At 42.9% G+C, this 26780-nt stretch overlaps 1 protein-coding gene across 3 annotated transcripts in view; it reads left to right on the plus strand.

Moving 5' to 3' along the window:
- Positions 1-235: 235 nt before the first annotated feature.
- The window catches only part of NIM1K (NIM1 serine/threonine protein kinase), a 68540-nt gene continuing 41995 nt past the window's right edge, over positions 236-26780 (plus strand). For 2 of the 3 annotated variants that reach the window (XM_057541406.1, XM_007195542.2), the window contains exons 1-2: positions 236-397; positions 26184-26309. The gene's annotated coding sequence lies outside the window, so the exon portion shown is untranslated. The remainder of the gene's footprint in view (positions 398-26183; positions 26310-26780) is intronic. The other variant, XM_007195543.2, reaches the window with a different exon arrangement.

Genomic DNA, 26780 nt, shown 5'->3' on the forward strand with positions numbered 1-26780 from the left:
AGTGTCTGCGACGGGTGTCCCCGCGCCGCGCGCCCCACTCCCTCTAGCCCCTCCCTCCTGGCTACCATAGAAACCGACCTATGAGGTCCAGGCCCGTGTCCCGGTACCCCGCGGGCCTCCCCTTCCCCCCTCCGCCGGGCCAGCCCCCCGCTCCGGATTGGTCCTTCGGGAAACGCTGCGGGGCGACTGGGTCCCCTTGGAGGAGCCCGGGCCGGGCCGGTGGGCGGGGTTTGCCGCGGCCGCCGTCCGTCAGGTCGGCCACCCCTGACAGCTCCCGGAGCCTACAGCGCGGCCGCGGCGCCCCGGCACCCACGCACCGTCCGCGCGCGCGCCAACCACCGGGAGCGCCTGGCCGGGCGCCGCGCAGCCGACCCCGAGAGAGGAGCTCGCCACCAAGGTAAGCGAGGCCCGCGGGGCTCGCAGCCAGCACCCCACCCGGCAGCCCCTTCCTCCGCCAGGCTGCCGACCTGGGTGCTGAGGAGGGACGCCTCTCCTCCCCGTGACCTGAGGGGAAAGAGAGACACAACTCCTGGCGGGGGTGGGCGACTTGGGGTTAGGAGAAGGTTAGGTGCTTTTTAGGGGCGCCCCCTCCCAGGCCCAGCGCGCCTGGGAGGAGAGCGCGTTGGAGGCGGAGACCGGGGTGTGCCGGCGCGTGGGGCCCGTGCCCGGGGTCGTGCGCCCGGGGGCGTGTGCGCCTGTGTCCCGGAGTCCCGGCTTGGTGCGGGCACCCGTGTCTGGGGGCGCGCCCTGAGCCTCGCCCCGCGCACACCAGCTGCGCGCCACCAGCGCTCCCGGGCGCAAGCCCAGAGCTCGAGAGTTTGTATCGAGGGCCGGGGACCTGCGTGACCCCGGCTGGCAGTGGGCAGTGGAGGGAACTGACAGTGAACGGCTGTGGCCCAGAGGAAGGAACCCTCCACCACACCCCACGCCACGACGCGCCCGAAAGAAAAACGCTCCTTTTGAAAGACTGTACAAGTAAGGAAGAACCTGTCTCCTCTTCCCTGAGGTCCCTTCAGCAATATTAGGAGCTCGAGGATTGGGCGATGCGAACCGGAGAGGATCGCAACAGGGTCTTTAAAATGCCGTCTCCGATCAGCTTTGTGTGCCTGACACAAGATCGGAGCGGATGGAGAGTTCCAGGCAACAGATAAAGGAGCTCCTAGCCCTAATAAGGGTAGCGGAGGTTCAGCCCTCTGCACTTTTTTTCTTCCCTTCTCTCTCTCCCTCCTCCGCCGTCCCTCCCGGCCTGTCTCCCCACCCCCTCCCCGTTTTCGTCCTCCCGACTTTATTAGACAAGAGGGCTCTCTGTTAGACCCACCCTCCCCCACCCCATTCCTCACCCCGTTTCAAACCGAGAGCGAAGGAACCACATTCTAAGCTCTCACCCGTGCAATTTCAGACAAGTTTGGAAGTTAAACAAATCGCCTTTGCACTCGAGGCCGCGGGAATCCAAAAGGGAAACAAACAAAACCAGACCGAAAAATCGATTCCAAGTTAAGTCAAGATTGCAAAGGGGAATCTAAAACGGGTATTTGTTTATGGCGATATGATTTTTTTTAATGTTTGAAAAATATGTATCACTCAAGTTTGCATCATCAGTATTCAATCTGATTCACAGAAGAGCTTCAAAAGATGGTTTCTGTTAGTGTTGCAAAAGCACTTCTAATTTTGGTTGCCATGGTAACTGAAGAAGTCGCCCGGCACTGTTGAGAGGCTGCCTGGCTGGATCCAGGAACTGTTCTTGAGGAGATCTCCCCACGTCGCCTCATGTTACCATGGTAATAATAATCGAGCCTGTAAGATACTTGTTTCTTTAAAGTACTAAAAGCCCAAGGCATGTCGTTGTTCCTTAATTTTACCTTTTCAGAGTGTGCAATTTGTGAAACAGATCTTCCCTCTCAGACAACTGAGAGTAAACACTGCCCTCCAGCCAATCAGGCCCGCTGGCCCAGCTCTCTTACCACAGCTCTCTGCACTAAGGACGGAGGCGGAGGAGTGTTTGATGTTAAAGGAATCCTGGCCTGTGACCAGACCTCTCTCCCCATTAAGCGTTAAATTTGGAATCCTAATTAGCTTTCTAATTAGGAGATGGGGAAATGTGAGTGGGAGGCCCAGAAAGAGGCTAATAGGGAAAAAGCAAAGTCCAGCTCTCCATGGACTGGTGTTTTGTGTGCTGTTGAATTGCCTAGTAAAGTCCTCATAGGTTTATTTTTGGCTTGACCACTGTTAAGTGGTAAGCCTGTAAAAACCTTCAGAGAGGCCTCATTCTGTGCTAGGAAAAAAATGTGGATTGATATTTAGTTTGAGGTGTGTGCTTTTTTCTAATAACAACTGCATTTAAAATAAAGACAGTTTTGTGTGAAATCTCAATTTCCCAGTAATAACTACAGATAGGCCATAGAGCCCTTTATGCTCTAGGTTTGGCCTTAAGTTTTCAGTTAAAAAGGCTTAATTTGGGCGGAGCAATGGTCCCATTCAAATACTTTTATTAGTAAGTGTTGATGTCTTTAAAGGACCTTAATTTTTTACACATTCACAATTCCTGAGCATTGAATACTATAAACTAAATTTACATATTGATAGCATATGACTGGGAAATTTGAAAGCCCCTAGACGTAGAGTTAAAAAAAAAAAAAAGAATTTGTCTTAGTAGCTTAATGTTTTCAGCCAAGTATCTAGTTCCATTTTAAGAAACTTAAAAATTAAAATATAATGTAAAATCCAACTGCATTCTTTGAATCTCATTACAGTATTTCTCTAGGGACTAAAGAGCCTTAATTCATTGGCTGATTTTCTTTCAGTTGTTGAAAGGACAAACTGTTTATAAAATTAGTCTCAGTCTATGGTTGTCACTTCCTATGGTCATTCTAGAAAAAGTTCTCTAGAATTGAAGTTATAAATTTCAAGAAAAGGAGAAAATATTCAAATTTCTTATGAAGACAATAGTCTACAATTTGAATTAATCAGATCACAGTTCTTAAATTACTTTTTTCTCAAGAACTTCAAAGATAGCTCAACCATTATCATACAGTATACTGAAGAATATTAACCAGTTTTATGGATGGGCAAGTCGTGTTCTAAAGACTCAAGTCATCTCAGCTAACTACTTGGAAAATTAAGGGATGAAAACTAAAATCACCTGGCATGTCTATGAACATGAGTATCAGGTAGGACTTAGAGAAAATCTAGGTGAGAAGAGAGACAAGGTAGAGTGGCAGGAAGAATTTAAGATTATGAGAAAAATAAAACAGTAGGGAAAAAGTCTTAAGTGAGAAGAAAACTCACAGATTAAAGGAAAGGGAGTAAAAAGAAAAAATTGAGTGTAAAGAGAGTTGCACAGAAAAACGAAAACAAAAGCAAAAGAAAAACAAGTTGGAGAACAGGAAGCTAAAAAGAACTCTACTCTTCATCTTCCATGGAGAACAGAGAATCTGATGCTTTTCCAGAAAGCCCGCACTATCCTATTTAGCAAAATCCTCCAACTTAGAGGATCTCTGGGAGGCCTGAGTGGTGGACCAAAAATCTCTCTGGGTCACTGCTTCCTCTCAGTAGTATGGGCTGGGGCAGCCTTCCCATCTGCTCGCTAGACCTCCTTCTTCCCAATCCTTAAGCCACTAAGAAAGCTTTCTACGTTTACACTTGTTGGGATAATTTGTAGACACACTTGATTACATAATTGCAATATTTAAACTTTAAATTGCAAGTTTCACTTTTAAAAATTGCTTAAACTGTTATCAAAGTAAGGCATTCATCTAATTTTGTGAATTAGAGCATGTGAAAAGATTCTAACAAAACAACAGTCCCCCTCCTTGGGAGACTCTGCTCTTAGCTGTTTGATCACGTACCTCCCCATTTCCAAATAATTCACTTATGTGACTGGTCCTTGAGTTACCAGTTTTAGACAGAATCTATGTACTTTCTCTTATTATAGGGGAGGATATAGCTCTCTTACTCCACCCGTCCAACTTCCCCTTCGTCCATTTTTGCAACATAGTTGGTGGAAGAAAATCAGCCAGAGCACCATTAGTATAACCCTTTATTTGCAAATACCAGGCAGGGGAGAGCTCCATAGAGCATCAGGCTTAGGGAAGGAGGACTAAATGTTTCCTAGGACTTTAGCCAGAGCAGCCAAAGTTCTGCTAATTTCAGAAATAGTTGGTCAAGGATAGAAAAGGGAGAAATTGCTCTTTTGGATTAGTAGCCATTGTTTGAGTAATCTGGATTTTATACAGGGGAATGGGGAGGAAGATTCAGGGGCTAATGTCTTGTGCTAGGATGGTGAGGAAGAAGAGTGCAGGAGACAAGGACTTGCACACCTCTCCGTGGAAAATCCTGCCCTATAGTGCTTCTCACAAGTGACGTCGCAATGTTAATTAAATCAACGTTGTGTTTGCATTGCTATGACTGTGTGATTATTGTTCACTGCAGGGCCAAGTCGTGAACTATGGTTGTATTTCTTTTTCTCTACAACTTTTTTTTTTTTTAAAGGAATTCCTTTATTTTTATTTATTTATTTATTTATTTATTTATTTTTGGCTGTGTTGGGTCTTCGTTTCTGTGCAAGGGCTTTCTCCAATTGTAGCAAGCGGGGGCCACTCTTCATCGCGGTGTGCGGGCCTCTCACTATCGCTGCCTCTCTTGTTGCGGAGCACAAGCTCCAGACGCGCAGGCTCAGTAGTTGTGGCTCATGGGCCTAGTTGCTCCGCGGCCTGTGGGATCTTCCCAGACCAGGGCTCGAACCCATGTCCCATGCATTGGCAGGCAGATTCTCAACCACTGCGCCACCAGGGAAACCCTCTACAACTTTTTTGAGGAAAATAGTTTTTCATTTGTTTACTTTTTAGAACCTATCGCCATTTCTTCTAGTGGCTCTTTAAAATGCCTCTCCTGGGTATTTTCCACACAATGAAATGCATCGGCCAATCGTCTTCCTTCTGGAACCCACACCAGCCCTCCAGAATGGACCCCTCAGTTCTCCAGTCTGAACCAGTTTTCTGATGGCCCTGACACGCACTGGCATTCCAGGATTTCTCTTTACCTTCCTTCTGTGCTGATGCCCTGTTCCCCCTGTTCTCTTGTTTTCTTCTTTCTTGGTTTGTGCTTTCATTTTATGGAGCATCCATTTTGCTAGCTTCTTAAGAAAGGGTACAGGAAGTACATTTGGGGGACCTTGCATGTCTGGAAAAGTCTGTTTCACTCTCACACTTAATTGATGGTTTGCCTAGGTATAGGATTCTAGACTGGCAATTCATTCCTGCAAATTTCCAAAGATTGGTTTATTGTTTTCCAGCTTCCAATGTTTCTGAAAGTTCATTGCCATTCTGTTGCTTGATTCTTGGCGTGAAATCTGTTTTTTCTCTTTGGAACCTTGTAGGATTCTCTCATTGTTTTATGAAATTTCAGTAAGTATGGATTCACTTTCTACGGATTATGTTCATATACCTGGTAGAGCCAGGAAACTCATGTCCTGCAGTTACAGGGAATTAATAATGTAGGCACACTTGGGAAATTATCCCATTTTATTGGTTTCTTTTCCTTGTCATGTATTGATTATTGTTAATTGTATCAACTCAGGATTTTTAGCTTTGAATAAATTGGTTGCTGCCCTTTGGAATCATGCATGCTGCCAGACCAGTTTCTCTTTTCTCACCACTTTTGGTCTTTTAAAAACTGATCTCTACTCTCCTTCATATAGGACCATATCCTTAGCTCTACTAATAGTTTTGGTACTCTTTGGGCATTTGCGTTACGGTACATATTGGTTTGAAGATGTTAATCTAAGCACAAAGACAGCAAATTTGCTACAGACTAATCAGTGATGTGCAGGCCAAGCCTAAAATGATGGTGCAGGTTTCATGACCTTTCATGTCAACTATTGGTAACCTGCAGAGTAAAATATCTCTCTAGAATATAGACTTGTTCACCTTCACATTTTACAGTGGAGGAAACCAATCCTGAGATGTTAAGTGTGGAGTCATTTCTCCTGACTCCTTTCTAAACCATTATTCTTTCACCTTGTCTCCTCTCTCTGCTTGGCTACCTTGTCTTATATTTCTTTTTCTTTTCATTTCTTAATCTTCTTTTCTTTAGTATAAAGAAATATTATAGTTCTTTACGGTAAGACATATTATACTTATACATAAAGTATGTATTCTAAAATAGTACGTATTCCAGAGGCAGCAAGAAGTAGGGGTTAAGTCTAATTCCGGAACAGCTTGCTGAGTTTGAATCCTGGCTCTGTGACTCACCTACAGTGTGACCTTGGGCACATTATTTGACCTCTTTGTACCTCAGTTTTGGGGGCCTATAATAATGGTACCTACCTTCTAGGATAGTTGCGAGAATTAAATGAGTTAATTCATGTAAAGCTCTTAGAACGGTGCCTGGTATACAATAAATATCAATGTCGCTAGTATTCTTGTCAGAAGTACAGAAACAAATGTTAAAATGAAAGAAATAATTATCTTTTTTTTTTGAAATAATTATCTTTAATTCTGTCTCTACTACCATCTATAATCCCAACTAGAGAGATGACCATGGTTAACATTTCTGAGGGTTGTTTCTTGGTAGTTAAAAATAAAGGAAAAAAAAAAAAAAGGTATATTGTACATAATTTTTTTTTTTTTTGGCTGTGTTGGGTCTTCGTTTCTGTGCGAGGGCTTTCTCTAGTTGCGGCGAGTGGGGGCCACTCTTCATTGCAGTGCACGGGCCTCTCACTGTCGCGGCCTCTCTTGTTGCGGAGCACAGGCTCCAGATGCGCAGGCTCAGTAGTTGTGGCTCACGGGCTCAGTTGCTCCGCGGCATGTGGGATCTTCCCAGACCAGGGCTCGAACCCGTGTCCCCTGCATTGGCAGGCAGATTCTCAACCACTGCGCCACCAGGGAAGCCCTACATACAGTTTTAATGTTGCTTTTTCCACTTGTCTTTATAGTTTAAGCTTGACTGTTCAATATTCTTCTGTGTGGTATATTTGCTTCCTGTATTGGCCCTAACACAGAGTCTTGCAAATTAGGTTCTTCCTAAGTACTAACCGACTGGGAAGCCAACTCTTCCTTCTGGACCTTTTGGGTTTGGAACAGGTGTAAAGAGGTCTTCCTGTCATGAATTCGAGAAGACTCAGTTACAGTTAAGACAGGTCTTATATTTCTCTAGACAATGAAAGCATTCTGGCACCTGAAGAATCTGGAGATGGCATCTGAAAAGTGTGGATTAGAACAAAATGAGGGGATATTCACATGAAAAGATGATGGAGGAGGAGAGGGAGGGCTGGGTGAGAACCAGAATGGAAGTGGTGGGGTGGGACTCAGTGGGACCATTAAGCATGGAGGTGTGGGTCTCTCCACCCACAAGGCAGAGACCACATGGAATGTGGATCTGATATTTTGATTTTTTCCTTGGAAACTCAGCAATTAAGTGAGGCTGGGAAGCCAGTGAAAAGGCTTCTGCGTGCAGACACATCCTGAAAGCTGAGGCTGCTTTGATCTCCTGGGAGATCCGACATGATTTGGCCCTTCCCCAGTGCATGACAGTCACCAGTCTCATTCACTCACACAGGACCTATGTAGCCAGAGGCAGTCGGCTTAGCAGTGTTTCCAGAGTTCTGGAATTAAGCCTTGAGCAGCCCCAGTGAAGATTCATGCCTCTTGAGAGCACTCCATGTAACACTGAGACAAATTTATGTTAGTGGGTTTGTGTTCTGTCATGTTGCACGTGCTAGAGAATTACTGTCTTCTTGGGAAGCAGAGAAGTTCTTCAGAGGCTTGTGGTCTGGGTGGTGGGTTTTGGATGGAGATATATAGAAGGTGATGTAGAAAGTGAGGAGGAACGCTTCTGTCTTGCCTAAACTCAGGCTTCCTTAAGAGTCACCCTCTCTGTATAGCACATCACATCCATGTGAGAACTAGTCTGTGTGGTTTGGTGACTACTATCTACTGAGAAAAGTAAAAAAGATTTAAAACAATAAAACAGGTGACATGGTTAATAGCTATAGGAAACAGGATGCAACATTTTTTTAAAGGTTAGTATATAGCAGTGCTAAGTAAGTAGACTCTGGGTTTAAAGCTGTTTGTCTCATTGATGGAATGTTCAGTGATAGTTGAAATTTGGTGACTTAAACCTTTTTTGTTCAATGCTAGATTAATTGGTGAAAGTTGCCCATCAGAACAGACTAAGATGCAAATACAGACTATTACTCCCATTCTTGGCTAATAAAATACACTCTGATCATATTTAATTATGAAGGTTTTTTAAAAAGACTTTTAAACTTTTCTGAACTTCTAGTTTAGACAAATACCCTTTGGACATAATCAACAGCACTAGTTCTTGTAGCAGACAATGAGGTACAGATTTTCCCACCCTTTACATTGCTTCACATTCAATGGCCATTAAAAAAAAAAACAACCCACATTTCACTTTCTGTTTCCCTGACCTACATTTCCTTATCTTAGCACTTGCTTAATCACAGGGGCAAATTCTTTCAGGTTTCATCTTATTCAGGAAGTTTTCCCTGAACATTGACCATACCCCACGTGTTCTCTGGGTGCCCACCCTACCTTCACATATGTCTGGCCCAGTGCTTTGAACGTTATATTTAAATTATCTGTTTAGGTGTCTACCTTACCCCACTAGCTGATGATTTAATCATACCTATGCGGCTCTTGGGGAGGACCTCGTACCCACTGGCTTAAAGTAGGCAGGCACTTAAAAATAGTCTGCTGAACTGGATATTTCATCTTGTTATTGGAGGAGTATTCCACAGCCCTAGCTGTGAGGGAGGAAGAGAAACTGGGCTTTCCAGCCCCTACAGCAGGAGAAGGCAAGGAAGGGAGAGTTAATAAAGATGTTGAGTGAGCCAGCCTACGGTGACTGCCACACCATCACTGATTGATAGGGTGACCATGTGTCCCAGTTCATCAGGGAAGGCTCTGGATTACATCTGTTGTCCCAGTGTGATTATTAATAGCACCTCCTTCTACTCTCAAAAGTGTCTTGGTTTGAGTGACAAATTCTGTGTTCACCCTACATACTGAGCACTTGCTATTTATTGTAGGCTCTCATTAAACAGTAGCTATTAATAAGGGAGATAGACCACAACCATAAGATAAATAACAAGCCAAGATTACATGTGGTGGTCTAACAGCACTTCATAGGTCTAACCGTTTTGACACAGTCTGTGGCTGGTTGATCATCAGCTCCACCCCTCCCACTCTCATGTTTCCTACTGAAACAGGAGGGAAGGGGACAGGGCACAACCTTTAAAAGAATGACATAGCCATAAGACATGACAAAAACTGGTTAGAACCAACTAGGTCCAAGATGGTGGAAGATTCGACTTCCAGTGGACCTTGAGCCTCATTATACACTCATTGTAATACATTAGCATCTAAATGACACACCCACCAGTGCCATGACAGTTCTGAGGCTAACCATAAAAGGCCAAAAAGTGGGCGGTGGCCCAATTCCTGGAACTCCCCACCCCTTCCCTGAAATAGTTGGAATAATCCTTCCACTTATTAGCCTATGAAATTACCCAGCCCATAAAAACTAACCACCCCATATTTCAGCACCTCTCGCCTTCTGAGATGGCCCACACTCCATCTGTGGAGTATGTTTCTCTCTAAATAAATCCACTTCTTACCTATCACTTTGTCTCTCACTGAATTCTTTCTGCAACATCAAGAACCTGAGCTTTATTAAATCCTGAGACCAGGTGTGTAATCTCAATTAAAAGACCATAGGTTCAGGGACTTCCCTGGCGGCACAGTGGTTAAGAATCCGCCTGCCAATGCAGGGGACACGGGTTCGATCCCTGGTTTGGGAAGATCCCGCATGCCATGGAGCAACTAAGCTGTGTGCCACAACTACTGAAGCCTGCACTCCTAGAGCCCGTGCTCTGCAACAAGAGAAGCCACGGCAGTGAGAAGCCTGTGCACCGCAACGAAGAGTAGACCCTGCTCGCCACAACCAGAGAAAGCCCGTGTGCGGCAACGAAGACCCAACGCACCCAAAAAAGAAAAAAAAAGACCATGGGTTCAAGTCCCAATTTGAGTTGCGCGGTTTCACTATGACCTCCTTTCTAAAGGACCTCTCTTAGGTTTTGCAACATTATTTTCCAATCTGAGTTGCACGGTTTCACTATGACCTCCTTTCTAAAGGACCTCTCTTAGGTTTTGCAACATTATTTTCCTATCACTTTTATTTTTGAAACGAAAGACTTAGAATCTAGAAAATTTGCATGTTCAATCATCCCAACTAGTTTTTGTTTAGATTTTCCCTTGGGAAATCATGTTATCAAATAGCTGAATATATTAGTATTCCAATGTCACACTGCCACTTCAAGGAGTAACCATGTTATAGATTTTGACATTTAAGTTGCCTATTGAAATGGTGATGCTGGACTAATGTCTTAAAGGTACCGAGAGTTCCTATTCCTGACCCATTCCAGGCTCCCACCTCTGACCACCCTTAATGTGGTTTATAATTATTTTGGAATTTTTCTTCCTTGGAAGTTCTCACCTCTACATTCTCTGCTAACTCCTCTTCCCCATTCTTAAAAACGCATTTATTTTTATGAAATCTTCCTCAGGTAAGATTTTCATTTCCTCAACTTTTCACTTGTCAGAAGATAGAATCATCTGCTGAGCACTTCCTGATTGAGCTAACTGATGGAAATGTTGAAAAATGTACCTCCCCCGTTTTATGCCCAGGACCACTCATTGCCTTTTTGGAAAGTTGCTTAAAACCCTACACTTCTGTGGCTGTTCTAAATGACTCATGTTAACAGTTTTGCTCATACCTCTTTCAGAAGGCATGAAGATGTTTGCCGCCCTGAAATTTGGAGTAGAGAGCAGGTGTACCAATCTAAAACATGAAATTGGAACAAGCCTGTTGGAATACAAGACTAAATATGCCGTTTTAAGCATACTCATACACAAAAACAAAAAACAATTGAGATTTCAATTGAAATTCACTAAGTTTGTAGATTCATTTGGAGAAGAGTTTACATCTTTATGATATTGAGTATTCTCTTATTAAACATGGTATGTTTTTTCCATGTATTAGTTCTTCTTTTATGTTCTCCAATAAGCTTTCATAATTTTCATGATTTATGTCTCTCTCATCTCCTTTGTTGGATTTATTCTTAGGTATCTCATGAATTTTTATTGCTACTCATATGAATGGAATATGTTTTATTATTGTTATATTTTCTTATTATGGCCAGATTATTATTGGTGAATACAAATGTTATTGAATTTGCACTAATTTTGTCTTCAGCAACATTGTTAAACTTACTTATTAGTTTTAATCATTTGTGAGTAAAGTCTCTAGGATTTTCAATGTTTAAAATTCTTTGTCAGGAAATCAGAACAGTTTTGTTTCTTTTCAGTATTTAGTTCTTGTCTTCTTTCACTGGCCAGAGGCTCCAATAAATATTGAATAGAAGCAGTGTTAGCAGGCAACCTTGTCTTCTTCCTGATTTTGTAGAGAATGCTTCTAATATTTCACCATTTAAAAAGATGTCTGCTGTAGGTTTTTGGCAGGTAGACGTAACTTGGTTGAGCAAGTTCCCCTCTATACCTAGTTTGCTAACATTTTTATTAATAATGAGTGTATAGTGTTTTTGTTTGTTTTTTTAATTTCATTTTATTTATTTATTTTTTATACAGCAGTTCTTATTAGTTATCTATTTTATACATATGTGTATATATGTCTATCTCAATCTCCCAGTTTATCCCACTACCACCACCCCTCCCCCCACATTCCCCCTTGGTATCCATATATTTGTTCTCTACATCTGTGTCTCTATTTCTGCCCTGCAAATCGGTTCATCGGTACCATTTATCTAGATTCCACATATATGTGTTAATATACGATATTTGTTTTTCTCTTTCTGACTTACTTCACTCTGTATGACAGTCTCTAGGTCCGTCCACGTCTCTACAAATGACCCGATTTCGTTCCTTTTTATGGCTGAGTAATATTCCATTTTATATATGTAATACATCTTCTTTATCCATTTCTCTGTCGATGGGCATTTAGCTTGCTTCCATGACCTGGCTATTGTAAATAGTGCTGCAATGAACATTGGGGTGCATGTGTCTTTCTTTTTTTTTTTTGGCTGTGTTAGGTCTTCATTGCTGTGCACGGGCTTTCTCTAGTTGCGGTGAGCGGGAGGGCTACTCTTCGTTGCAGTGTGTGGGCTTCTCATTGCGGTGGCTTCTCTTGTTGCAGAGCATGGGCTCTAGGCGTGAGGGCTTCAGTAGTTGTGGCACGTGGGCTCAATAGTTGTGGCTTACGGGCTCTAGAGCGTAGGCTCAATAGTTGTGGCACATGGGCTTAGTTGCTCCGTGGCATGTGGGATCTTCCAAGACCATGGCTCGAACCCGTGTCCCCTGCATTGGCAGGAGGATTTTTAACCACTGCACCACCAGGGAAGTCCGCATGTGTATTTTTTTTTTTAATTAATTAATTAATTTTTATATTTATTTTTGGCTGTGTTGGGTCTTCGTTTCTGTGCGAGGGCTTTCTCTAGTTGCAGCAAGCGGGGGCTACTCTTCATCGTGGTGCACGGGCCTCTCACTCTCACGGCCTCTCTTGTTGCGGAGCACAGGCTCCAGACGCGCAGGCTCAGTAGTTGTGGCTCACGGGCCTAGTTGCTCCGTGGCATGTGGGATCTTCCCAGACCAGGGCTCGAACCCGTGTCCCCTGCATTGGCAGGCAGATTCTCAACCACTGCGCCACCAGGGAAGCCCCCGCATGTGTCTTTTTGAGTTACAGTTTTCGCTGGGTATATGCCCAGTAGTGGGATTGCTGGGTCATATGGTAATTCTATTTTTAGTTTTTTAAGGAACCTCCATACTGTTCTCATAATGGCTGTATCAATTTACATTCCCACCAACAGTGCAAGAGGGTTCCCTTTTCTCCATACCCTCTCCAGCACTTGTTGTTTGTAGATTTTCTGGTGATGCCCATTCTAACTGGTGTGAGGTGATACCTCACTGTAGTTTTGATTTGCATTTCTCTAATAATTAGTGATGTTGAGCAGCTTTTCATGTGCCTCTTGGCCATCTGTATGTCTTTTTAGGAGAAATGTCTATTTAGGTCTTCTGCCCATTTTTGATTGGGTTGTTTGTTTTTTGAATATTGAGCTGCATGAGCTGTTTATATATTTTGGAGATTAATCCTTTGTCTGTTGATTTGTTTGCAAATATTTTCTCCCATTCTGAGGGTTGTCTTTTCGTCTTGTTTATAGTTTCCTTTGCTTTGCAAAAGCTTTTAAGTTTCATTAGGTCCCATTTGTTTATTTTTGCTTTTATTTCCATTACTTTAGGAGGTGGGTCAAAAAAGATCTTGCTGTGATTTATGTCAAAGAGTGTTCTCCCTATATTTTCCTCTAAGAGTTTTAGAGGGTCTGGTCTTACATTTAGGTCTTTAATCCATTTTGAGTTTATTTTTGTATATGGTGTTAGAGAATGTTCTAATTTCATTCTTTTACATGTAGCTGTCCAGTTTTCCTAGCACCACTTATTGAAGAGACTGTCTTTTCTCCATTGTATATCCTTGCCTCCTTTGTCATAGATTAGTTGACCATAGGTGCATGGGTTTATCTCTGGGCTTTCTATCCTGTTCCACTGATCTGTATTTCTGTTTTTGTGCCAGTACCATATTGTCTTGATTACTGTAGCTTTGTAGTATAGTCTGAAATCAGGGAGTCTGATTCCTCCAGCTCTGTTTATTTCCCTCAAGATTGCTTTGGCTATTCAGGGTCTTTTGTGTCTCCATACAGATTTTAAGATTTTTTGTTCTAGTTCTGTAAAAAATGCCATTGGTAATTGGATAGGGATTGCACTGACTCTATAGATTGCTTTGGGTAGTATAGTCATTTTCACAATATTGATTCTTCCAATCCACGAACATGGTGATCTCTCCATCTGTTTGTGTCATCTTTGATTTCTTTCATCAATGTCTTACAGTTTTCTGAGTACAGGTCTTTTACCTCCTTAGGTAGGTTTATTCCTAGGTATTTTATTCTTTTTGTTGCAATGGTGAATGGGATTGTTTCCTTAATTTCTCTTTCTGATCTTTCATTGTTAGTGTATAGGAATGCAAGAGATTTCTGTGCATTAATTTTGTATCCTGCAACTTTACCAAATTCATTGATTAGCTCTAGTAGTTTTCTGGTGGCATCTTTAGGATTTTCTATGTATAGTATCATGTCATCTGCAAACAGTGACAGCTTTACTTCTTCTTTTCCAATTTGTATTCCTTTTATTTCTTTTTCTTCTCTGATTGCTGTGGTTAGGTCTTCCAAAACTATGTTGAATAAGAGTGGTGAGAGTGGACATCCCTGTCTTTTCCTGATCTTAGAGGAAATGGTTTCAGTTTTTCACCATTGAGAATGATGTTTGCTGTGGGTTTGTCATATATGGCCTTTATTTTATTGTGGTAGTTTCCCTCTATGCCCACTCCCTGGAGAGTCATAAGTGGGTGTTGAATTTTGTCAAAAGCTTTTTCTGCATCTATTGAGATGATCATATGGTTTTTATTCTTCAGTTTGTTAATATGGTGTATCACATTGATTGATTTGCGTGTATTAAAGAATCCTTGCATCCCTGGGGTAAATCCCACTTGATCGTGGTGTATGATCCTTTTAATGTGTTGTTGAATTCTGTTTGCTAGTATTTTGTTGAGGATTTTTGCATCTATATTCATCAGTGATATTGGTCTGTAATTTTCTTTTTTTGTAGTATCTCTGTCTGGTTTTGCTATCAGGGTGATGGTGGCCTCATAGAATGAGTTTGGGAGTGTTCCTTCCTCTGCAATTTTTTGGAAGAATTTGAGAAGGATGGGTGTTAACTCTTCTCTAAATGTTTGATATAATTCACCTGTGAAGCCGTCTGGTCCTGGACTTTTGTTTGTTGGAAGATTTTTAATCACAGTTTCAATTTTATTACTTGTGATTGGTCTGTTCATATTTTCTATTTCTTCCTGGTTCAGTCTTGGAAGGTTATACCCTTCTAAGAGTTTGTCCATTTCTTCCAGGTTGTCCATTTTATTGGCATAGAGTTGCTTGTAGTAGTCGCTTATGGTGCTTTGTATTTCTGCAGTGTCTGTTGTAACTTCTCCTTTTTCATTTCTAATTTTATTGATTTGAGTCCTCTCCCTCTTTTTCTTGATGAGTCTGACTAAAGGTTTATCAATTTTGTTTATCTTCTCAAAGAACCAGCTTTTAGTTTTATTGATCTCTGCTATTGTTTTCTTTGTTTCTATTTCATTTATTTCTGCTCTGATCTTTATGATTTCTTTCCTTCTGTTAACTTTGGGTTTTGTTTGTTCTTCTTTCTCTAGTTCCTTTAGGTGCAAGGTTAGATTGTTTATTTGAGATGTTTCTTGTTTCTTGAGGTAAGATTGTATTGCTGTAAACTTCCCTCTTCGAACTGCTTTTGCTGCATCCCATAGGTTTTGGATCGTGTTTTCACGTCGTGTCATTTGTCTCTAGGTATTTTTTGATTTCTTCAGTGATCTCTTGGTTATTTAGTAACGTATTGTTTAGCCTCCATGTGTTTGTGTTTTTTACGTTGTTTTCCCTGTAATTTATATCTAATCTCATAGCGTTGTGGTCAGAAAAGATGCTTGATATGATTTCAATTTTTTTAAATTTACCGAGGCTTGATTTGTGACCTGAGATGTGATCTATCCTGGAGAATGTTCTGTGTGCACTTGAGAAGAAAGTGTAATCTGCTGTTTTCAGATGGAATGTCCTATAAATATCAATTAAATGTATCTGGTCTATTGTGTCATTTAAAGCTTGTGTTTCCTTATTAATTTTCTGTCTGGATGATCTGTCCATTGGTGTAAGTGAGGTGTTAATCTCCCCCACTATTATTGTGTTACTGACAGTTTCCTCTTCTATAACTTTTAGCATTTGCCTTATGTTTTGAGGTGCTCCTATGTTGGGTGCATATATATTTATAATTGTTATATCTTCTTCTTGGATTGATCCCTTGATCATTATGTAGTGTCCTTCTTTGTCTCTTGTAATAGTCTTTATTTTAAAGTCTATTTTGTCTGATATGAGAATTGCTACTCCAGCTTTCTTTTGATTTCCATTTGCATGGAATATCTTTTTCTATCCCTTCACTTTCAGTCTGTATGTGTCCCTAGGTCTGAAATGGGTCTCTTGTAGACAGCATATATATGGGTCTTGTTTTTGTGTCCATTGAGCAAGTTTGTATCTTTTGGTTGTAGCATTAAATCTGTTCACATTTAAGGTGATTATCAATATTATGCTCCTATTACCATTTTCTTAATTGTTTTGGATTTGTTATTTTAGGTCCTTTTCTCCTCTTGTGTTTCCTGCCTGAGAAGTTCCTTTAACATTTGTTGTAGAGCTGGTTTGGTGGTCCTGAATTCTCTTAGCTTTTGCTTGTCTGTAAAGCTTTTGATTTCTCTGTCAAATCTGAATGAGATCCTTGCCAGGGAGAGTAATCTTGGTTGTAAGTTCTTCCCTTTCATCACTTTAAATATATTGTGCCACTCCCTTCTGGCTTGTAGAGTTTCTGCTGAGAAATCAGCTGTTAACCTTATGGGAGTTCCCATGTATGTTATTTGTCATTTTTCCCTTGTTACTTTTAATAATTTTTCTTTGTCTTTAATTTTTGTCAATTTGATTACTATGTGTCTCAGTGTGTTTCTCCTTGGGTTCATCCTGCCTGGGACTCTCTGCACTTCCTGGACTTGGGTGGCTATTTCCTTTTCCATGTTAGGGAAGTTTTCGACTATAATGTCTTCAAATATTTTTTTGGGTCCTTTCTCTCTCTCTTCTCCTTCTGGGACGCCTATAATGCGAATGTTGGTGCATTTAATGTTGTCCCAGAGTTCTCATAGGCTGTCTTCATTTCTTTTTGTTCTTTTTTCTTTATTCTGTTCCACAGCAGTGAATTCCACCATTCTGTCTTCCAGGTCACTTATCCGTTCTTCTGCCTCAGTTATTCTGCTATTGATTCCTTCTAGTGTATTTTTCATTTCACTTATTGTCTTGTTCATCTCTGTTTGTTCTTTAATTTTTCCAGGTCTTTGTTAAACATTTCTTGCATCTTCTCGATCTTTGCCTCCATTCTTTTTCTGAGGTCCTGGATCATCTTCACCATCATTATTCTAAATTCTTTTTCTTGAAGGTTGCCTATCTCCACTCCATTTAGCTGTTTTTCTGGTGTTTTATCTTGTTCCTTCATCTGGTACATAGTCCTCTGCCTTTTCATTTTGTCTATCTTTCTGTGAATGTGGTTTTCTTTCCACAGGCTGCAGGATTGTAGTTCTTCTTGCTTCTGCTGTCTGCCCTCTGGTGGATGAGGCTATCTAAGAGTTTTGTGCAAGCTTCCTGATGGGAGGGACTGGTCGTGGGTAGAGCTGACTGTTGCTCTGGCGGGCAGAGCTCAGTAAATCTTTAATCTGCTTGTCTGTTGATGGATGGGGCTGAGTTCCCTGCCTGTTGGTTTTTTGGCCTGAGGTGACCCAGCACTGGAGCCTAGTGGCTCTTTGGTGGGGCTGATGGTGGGCAATGGGAGGGCTCACACCAAGGAGTACTTCCCAGAACTTCTGCTGCCAGTGTCCTTGTCCCCGCATTGAGCCACAGCCACCCCCTGCCTCTGCAGGAGACCCTCCAACACTAGCAGGTAGGTCTGGGTTAGTCTCCTATGGGGTCACTTCTCCTTCCCCCTGGGTCCTGATGTGCACACTACTTTGTGTGTGCCCTGCAAGAGTGGAGTCTCTGTTTCTCCCAATCTTGTTGAAATCCTGCAATCAAATCTCGCTAGCCTTCAAAGTCTGATTCTCTGGGAATTCCTCCTCCCGTTGCCAGACCCCCAGGTTGGGAAGCCTGACGTGGGGCTCAGAACCTTCACTCCAGTGAGTGGACTTTTGTGGTATAATTGTTCTCCAGTTTGTGAGTCACCTACCCAGCAGTTATAGGATTTGATTTTATTGTGATTGCACCCCTCTTAATGTTTCATTGTGGCTTCTCCTTTGTCTTTGGATGTGGGTTATCTTTTTTTGTGAGTTCCAGTGTCTTCCTGTCGATGATTGTTCGGCAGTTAGTTGTGATTTTGGTGCTCTTGCAAGAGGGAGTGAGTGCACGTCCTTCTACTCTGCCATCTTGAACCAAATCCTCACAAATAGCTCGAGTGTACAGTTTTATCGAATGCTTTTTCTGCACCTGCTGAGCTGTTCTTTTATTTTTCTCCTTTAATTGATTCATGTGTTAGATTAAATATACACATCTTCTATTGTTAAGCCATGCTTACATTCTTGGGAGAAGTTTTAGCTGGTCATACTTTTATAAATACACTGCCAGATTTCATTTACTACTATGTATTTTACATTTTTTATATATATGTTAGGGAGCAAAATTGGCTTATAATTTCACTTTTTTGTGCAGTCTGCTAAATTTCAACAGGTATTCTATTCCAAGATGGCCTGAGCTGTGATCTAGCTTGTTTCTTCTCTGGTGTATACATATACAGCAAGTATTGCTGTGTATTCTTTTTTTTTTTTTTTTTAATTATTTTTTTAAACATTTTTTTAAATGTATTTTACCACAATTTTTTTTTTTTAAATGAAAGCTTCTTTCTTTCTTTCTTTCTTTCTTTATCTATTTTTGGCTGTGTTGGGTCTTCGTTTCTGTGTGAGGGCTTTCTCTAGTTGCGGCAAGTGGGGGCCACTCTTCATCGCGGTGCACGGGCCTCTCACTGTCATGGCCTCTCTTGTTGCGGAGCACAAGCTCCAGACGCGCAGGCTCAAAAGTTGTGGCTCACGGGCCTAGTTGCTCCACGGCATGTGGGATCTTCCCAGGCCAGGGCGCGAACCCGTGTCCCCTGCATTAGCAGGCAGATTCTCAACCACTGCGCCACCAGGGAAGCCCCTGCTGTGTATTCTTATTTATTTATAACTTCCATTGAGTCATTTGAACTTGTTTAGCAGTAATAGTAATCATAGTGAACCATTTTGATCTTTCTCTGTGTAGGTTGTCATCCAATAGCATAGGGTTATCTAGAGTTTCATCAAGTCAGGTCGGGTACTTGCAATGGGGAAGGCAAGTCTATTATGTAGTTTCGAATAAAAGATACTTCCATTTGTATATTTACTGTCACTGATATTCATCAGGCCCAGTGGTTTATTAGAAAACAAAACACTTTAAAGACTCTTCCTTTCTGATTCTCCTGCCTGCCCTTGCTGCTATCTGTAACTCATGCCCAAGCTTGGACCTCAGGGCAACAGCCTGTTCCTTTGAGCGTTATGTTCTACTATAGTGTAGACCACATGGAGGCAGCCAGTGGAGTCAGGAGGGCCTGGAGCCCATGCTGCCCTGACACTCACTTGCTCTCTGAGTTTGGGCCAATTCCTCAGCCTCTATAAACTTTAGTTATTTCATCAGTGCAATGGGAATTTTAATATCTGTCTTACAGGGTTTGTCATAATGAGTGATCAATAATACAAAAGCACAGTGTCTGGTATATAGTAATTGCTTATAAAAGTAGCTTTTAGTATACCTTCTCTGTCATATTGAATAAAATGCTAGTAGGACTATGTTAACACCAACTAAAAGCACGACTGCTTGCAGTCGTCCTTCCAAAGGTGCTATTAGTTTGTGGTTTATAGGTTTATGTTACTTCATCTTTCGTATATTGTTTTAATTATTTTAAAACAAATATTTTTTTGGCACCTACCATATCCTAGGACTAGATGCTGGGGAATATTAAGGATACAAGGTAAACAAGGAGCTGAGGTCAGTCTAGAAAGGCCAAACATAATTAGAATATGAGCTGATAGGTTATCAGATATGAGATAGCAAGACAGAATATCAGGATAAGATCTGAAAATATCAAGAAATGAATTTCAGTGGGAGTGATTAGGGTGGAACAGCTAACTCTGTCTGGTCTAACACCAAGAAGGTGATACTTCAGCAGGGTCTTGAAGGCTGAGTGAGACAAGGAGCAAGTGTGCTCCAGTCAGGGCAAGTTGGGTATGTCAGGCTACCTGGGCATGAAAGGATATTTTACGATAGGGATGGTAAAACTTTAGGAATAAATTGCATAATAGATTCAGATCTCAGAATTCCTTTCAGGGCTGCATATTTAACTGTGAGTCTTTGAGCTTGGGACAAGGGACGAGGGATGCCTTGGAATCCTGGGTAAACACTGATCCTCTAGTGTCCTAGTGGTAGGATTTAATTCACCACTAATTAGTGTTGGTTTTGGCTCCCATGGGGAAGTGTAAACACAAAGAAGGCAAGGAGTAGGGAGAAGGGCAAAGGCAAGTGCATGGGTGTGTATATTTGCAGAACCATTTTGGAGGAACTGAGGAGTGCAGAGAAGGTCTTGAAAATAGAGCAGGGATTATTTCTCATGCTTTAAAACACAGCAAAATCTGCTGGAGGCTACTAACGTGTCACACCCTTAAAATAAAAACAGAGGGAAACGGAGCCTTCTTTACTTGTACTGTGATCATTTTAATCTGAGTAGCCTTCCAAAGGGAAACCATAATCGGGTTGTTTTTATTGTCTGTGGGCTGGAGCAAGCGTTGGTCTGTAAACATTGGATGTTTCCAACTCAAATAGCCTTCTTAGGAATGTCTACCCACATTTGAGGTGTGCTTCACTGGGAACCTTAGAATGCTGTACAAAAGCAGTAGGGCATCTCCTCAAACTCACAAGGTTTCAGAAATTTTCCAGCCAGAGGTGCTCGGGTGAGGGGCACTTGTAACAAACCGGCCCTTGTTTTAGGAGACAGCGCTTGAAAGAGTTTTGGTTTTTGTTTGGTTGTCTTTTTTAGATTTTTGCCTTTTCTTCTTCATCATACAACAGTTGTTTGTGGTGGGTTTTTTGTTTTTTCAGCCAGAGAAGGATGTCTGTGAGAGAAATATCTGTATCTTCCAAGATCCACACTACCTTTTTTTTTTTTTTAATTTACTTACTTATTTATTTATTTATTTTTGGCTGTGTTGGGTCTTCGTTTCTGTGCGAGGGCTTTCTCTAGTTGTGGCAAGCAGGGGCCACTCTTCATCGCGGTGCACGGGCCTCTCACTATCGCGGCCTCTCTTGTCCCGGAGCACAGGCTCCAGACGTGCAGGCTCAGTAGTTGTGGCTCACGGGCCTAGTTGCTCCGCGGCATGTGGGATCTTCCCAGACCAGGGCTCGAACCCGTGTCCCCTGCATTAGCAGGCAGATTCTCAACCACTGCGCCACCAGGGAAGCCCCACACTACCTTTTAAAGTATCTGTACGATTCAAGTCAAGTCAGCCAGCATTTATGTACTCCTCCTGGATACTGGGTGCCCAGAATCCTGAAATTAATAAGATTGAGGACCTGCCCCATAGAAACCCACGTTCCGGTCAGGAGGACAAATATGTACCCAAGTAACTCAAACACCAGACAGGATTTGAAGATGTTGAAGGAAAATGTTGGAGTTCATGGGGGAAAACCAGAGGAGGAGCTAAATTCTTGCGAGGTGTATCAGAAGGAGAACAGAAGGGAAGGGAAAGGAAGGGAAGGGAAAAGAAGAAAAGGAAAGGAAAGGGAATGGAATGTAGTCTTAATTTGAATATGTAGAATTTCAACCATTAGGTGACTGAAATTAAGAAAAGGAATGAAATTAATCTCTTGTAAAACAAGAATTTAAAATAATTTTTCTGCTTACCAACAAAATAAACCTGTCTTAATTCATTGATTAATTCTTCTACTGCATAAACATGCATTGAGTACCTATGATGTACCAGGCACTGTTTAGAGATAGAAAAGGAATAGAACATCTCTGCTCTCGGTTCCTTCGTTGTCTAAACAGGTAGACAGAGATGTGCACACAAACAGTGACACCACAGAGAGGCAGGTATACCTAGCGGGATGCATGAAATACTCTGAGAGCCCCGTGGGTGTAAGAGAGTCAAGGAAGACTTCACGGACAGATAGAGTTTTAGAGGTTTGATGGTGAATGGGTCATGGAAACAGTCCATGTAGAGGGCATGTCATGTACAAAGGCAGAGAAGCATGAAGCAGCCTGGGATGTTTATGAGACCTCAGGTGTTTTGATATGTCTCAAATATAGGGTTATAAAGGATGGAAAGTTTGGCTGGGTCTGGAAATTAAACTGACAAGAACAGATTAACAAGAGAAAAGGATACAAATTTATTTCATATACATCTTATGTGACATGGGAGCCTTCATAAGGAAATGAAGACCCAAAGAAACAGGCCTGAGTGTTTTACACTGGGTTTGATGAAGAGTGGACAGTCATGGAGGAATATGATAGGCTAAGGAGTACGAGTTGAGTGTAGTCAACTGGTAGAAACTTAGCAAAGCCTCTTTGTTAGGATTCTTCTCTATGACCCTTTGTCTTCAGAGATAAGGCTGCTCCTTTCCTCCAGGTACAGGGAGAGCCCATCTCACCTGAGGGTTGTATAACATGTTTCAGGGAAGAAGGGCAAGGGGAGAAGAAAGTCGGAGTGACTCTCCTGCTTAAAATACTATGGGGCCATATTTTGGGGTAGCATGTCCTGAACCCCATCAGGGTATATGGAGGGGGCAAATGAGAGGGAGCGGGGGAGATGAGAAATGAAGCTAGAAATAAAATCAAGAGCCAGATCTTGAAGAGCTTTCTAGACCATGCAATGGAAATTGAATTTTATCCTGTAGTCTTTTTTTAAATTTTTTTTTGCTGGGAGATTCTTTTTTATTCATTTTTATCCTTAGAGAAAAGAAATTTAACTTACAAAGACCCGAAGAAACAATTTGTCAAAATAAGTAACCCATCCAGGGTTTACAGACACCAAAGGCATGAAAAGTGGATTCCAGCACAGAGCATGAGGTGACTCCCAGCTGAAGCCAAACCGAGATGCCGGCGTCTAGGCCTCAGGGCAGCGCTAGCCCCCCAGGGTGGCGGCCACAGCAGCACCTACCCCCCATAAGGCTCCGGGGGCAAAGGAGGCCACCTCCTCCCTCTGGCCCCAAGGGCTCAGCCCCTCCTCCTCACGGCTGTGATCTGCTTTGTGGAGAATTTACAAGATGAGGATGACCTACAGAAACCATAGGAACTGACCGTACATCCTTCCTTATATCTATCTGTGTTCAGTGTCCCACCATAGAAAGTTCGTATCCAGAGAGAGCAGGTACGCCACGTGGAAGGGGGTCTGCGCTAGGAAGACAGTCGGGAGGGCGGGGCAGGGAAAACGCCGAGACCGGGACCTTGACCGTGACCGGCGTGGAACCCGTACGTGATGTCAGTGGATCCAAGTGGAGGTTGGAGAGCTCCCCTCGCTGTGCTACGGCAGCTGCCCCTTCCCTCCCGGTCCTGCCGCCCGCAGGCGTGGGGCTCCCACAGTCCATCCGCCGTGGCGCTGGGCTGGCAGGGGCAGCAGGGGGAGGAAGCGGGGGAGAAGCTCCCTGTCCTCGCCAATCCAGGGCGCCTGCCCGGAGCTGAGGTCCTCCGACCTTCAGACAGACCGTGATGGAGTACTGAGGTATATAGTTTCTCGGAAAGTTTAGGAAACGGAATCAATACCGTGCTCGTCGTGGGGCCCGACGGTGCGGGAGCACTCGGGCGGCTCCCTTACTGCCCACGTGCTGCAGCTTGGAATTGCCCTCAAACTGCTCCCATTTCTGGTCTCAGGACTTAATGAAGCTCAGGTTCTTGATGTCTCGTCGCAGAAAGGATTCAGTGAGAGACAAAGTGATAGGTAAGAAGTGGATTTATTTAGAGAGAAACACGCTCCACAGATGCAGTGTAGGCCATCTCAGAAGGCGAGAGCGGCCTCCTGCAGTCATTTTAATGAAGGATGCTAAGTGGGAAAGTAATATCTACATTTTAGAAAGATCCTGCAGGTGGTTTCCTGGAGAATGAAGTTGAACTGGGCAAGACAGGAAGTAGAAAAGCCTGCTAAAAGGCTGTTTCAGCCAACTAGGTACCGGGTGGGATTGAGACCTTTAAAGGCCATTACCATCATCATCCCCCACATGCAATTCAAAATTTAAGCAAAGCTAACCATAAAATAAGAATAATAGAACCCAAGTTCTGATTTTTCTTATGATGATTGTTTAGATGCATTGAAAAAATTATATCAAATATCAAAATATTTTAAGACTTCTATTGCCTCTTCTCTTTGGTGCCCTGGTCCGCTGGTGCCCTAAAGCATGTGCATCACTGTGTCTTGTGGGATCCAGCCTGCCCAGTACAGGCGGTGGTCAGGATGATGGGTAAAAAGACTGGGGTGGTTTGAAGTGGGAGAGTCGACAGGACTGAGTGATGGGTGAGGGGAAGAGAGAAGCCAGGGACGGCGCTGAGACTTCTGACTTGGGTGGCAGGGTCGTGCCCTGCCTTTGGATTTCTACTGCTTGTCATTGCTGACATTTGGCCGTGGCCCCTCCCGGGCAGGCACCCTTCCAGCATCTGTTCCCTCTGCAGAGTGCCTCCATCCTTTGCACTTAGTCCAGGCTCCAACGGGTATTTTAAAATGCCCTCATCCGAGGGCCCCCAATAAATCCCTCACAGACTTTAAAATCCTCAGGACCAGATCCAGCCTCTGACATAACCACCGTTTCAGCACAGCTCTGTCATGAGACTCCTGACACAACCTTGGCTCAGATCGGAGGGCTCAGCAGGGGCCCCCATTCCTTTCACCCATCTCTCATCCTCCCCTTGTAGGTGGCTCCTCTGTGCAAAGGTAACCTGGTCCCCTTACTTACTCGGGAACTGTGGCTCAGTGACAAAAGGAGAAGATTCAGCCTGTAGAGACACAGCTTTATCCCGATGACATGCATCATGTCATCACCCACTGTCAGCCCCCAAATCTGTCTGGGAACAAAAGGCCCCAGGCAGCAGCTAAATACATCTCTGGGGTTGTTTCTGAATATTCTGAAATATCCATAACTCAACTGGGAAGAGAATTCCCCCCATGATCCTGAGACTAGAGTTCATTACACTGTTTTCTTCGGGATTCCCAAAGCCCTAACTCTGAGAGAAACAAAAACAAATGCAGAGGGCACACCAGCTAATATTCTCCATGAGGGCTTTAAGTCCCTCTTCGTGTTCCTCCAGGCCTGGTGTCAGATACTTGCACCACAGTACCATGTATTGTTTTCATCACCAATATTGGAGCACCCCCTTCTGCCTGGGGGTGTATTCTACAGTCAGTTGGTAATTATGTCACCATTTCAACCACTTGACACAAAGTGCCAGATTTCATTTCTTTCCAAGTCATCCTACTTCCGAACTCACAACTCTGGAAAATCTCAGCTTTGGAATGCTGGACTAGACCATGCCGGGTGGGTAGGCCAGTCTATTGTATCAGAGATGAGTTACTTTTACATACACAGTCACCAGAGAGAGGCCATGTTCCCCAGAAATCCGTGGAGGTAAACGTATATTTTTAGTCCTTAAGCCAAGAAAATTGCTGTCATAATCATAAATAGTCCAAATAGCAACAACAACAAAAGGGCACACTGAAGTATACAGGGTGAAATGTGAAAGAGCTTCTTGAATTCTCCACCTCCGCCCCTATTTCATTTCCCTCCTCCTTGGCAACAGTTGGGTACTGCACATCCAGAACTTTTCCTGCACTTTGTAGGTATCTTTCCTTATGTGTGCATAGATCGCCACTTAAATGAAGTGACTGTTATCATGAAGCTCTCAGAGATGTGCCTATTTCACAGATCCGTACATACCCCTTATCTTTACAATGATAAATAATTCATAAAATTCAAACTAAAGTAGTACAGGGCAGGGAGGAGGGGGAGTGTGGGCTGAGAATCACAGCAGAAATCTTCTTGATGCATAATTCAGGATCTTTCCGTGTGCAGTCTGTGATCTTTTTGCAGTTTTATACATTCGAATAATACCTGGTTTCTAGAGCTCATGCTCTGTTCGTGGGCTGCCCCATGAGATGAGATCCTTGTTATCTACTTTCACTCACCTCCTTGGGGAAATATTTTCAGCCTGAAATACCGGGTCAATTAGCAAGCACCATGGAACAGTATGTAATTCTCAGAACTGGCTCCAGAAGCCTCCTGGCTCCCTGGTGGGTGCCCCTTAAACTGCCTCGCCAACACTGTGTAATCACTTCTTCTTCAACCAGCCTCAAAGTGTTCCCGTTCTGGGGAAGAAAGCGTCTCTAATTACATTTGCCTTTCTCTTCCTCAGTCGCCAAGGTCCTCTGTGCAGACAGACGCCTGTGCTCAGCAGTTCCTGGAGCAGCAAAGGCACAGCCAGACAGGAGGGCCCTTCCTCTCCTTTTAGAGAGCAGTGAATTTTGCTTTTCCAAGCCAGGTAGGCCTGCGTGATCTTTGACTTCATGACTCATGTTCTTTAACGGATTTACATTATTACTTACTATGTTACTCCCTTCACATGGAAGGCCAGTTTGGTATTAATGTATTTTCTCTTCATGTAAAATCCAGAATGACTGCTTATACCTACATGATTTATGAATTTCCTGCCTCCCTAGAGGATATCCTATTTCTCATCAAGATGAATATTTATTTGATTAAAAAAAACAACTAATCTTTGATCCTGGTATACCTACGGGTATCGACCTATAAAGACATGTAAATACCCTTTATTACCATTTTCTTTCCCGAGAGCATTTAAAAATGTGGAGATGCTGTATTTTCTATGGGCTAAATTGCTGTTTACTGAAGACCTCAGGAATGGTTTTCTGTGAAGTGAGTTGAGGGAATGTCCTTTATGGAAACCGGGTGGGGGGGTTTTCCCTGTGTTTGCTCCTGGCTGGTTTGAGGC

The sequence above is a fragment of the Balaenoptera acutorostrata genome, chromosome 2 (genome assembly GCF_949987535.1).
Source record: "Balaenoptera acutorostrata chromosome 2, mBalAcu1.1, whole genome shotgun sequence".
Lineage (NCBI taxonomy): Eukaryota > Metazoa > Chordata > Mammalia > Artiodactyla > Balaenopteridae > Balaenoptera > Balaenoptera acutorostrata.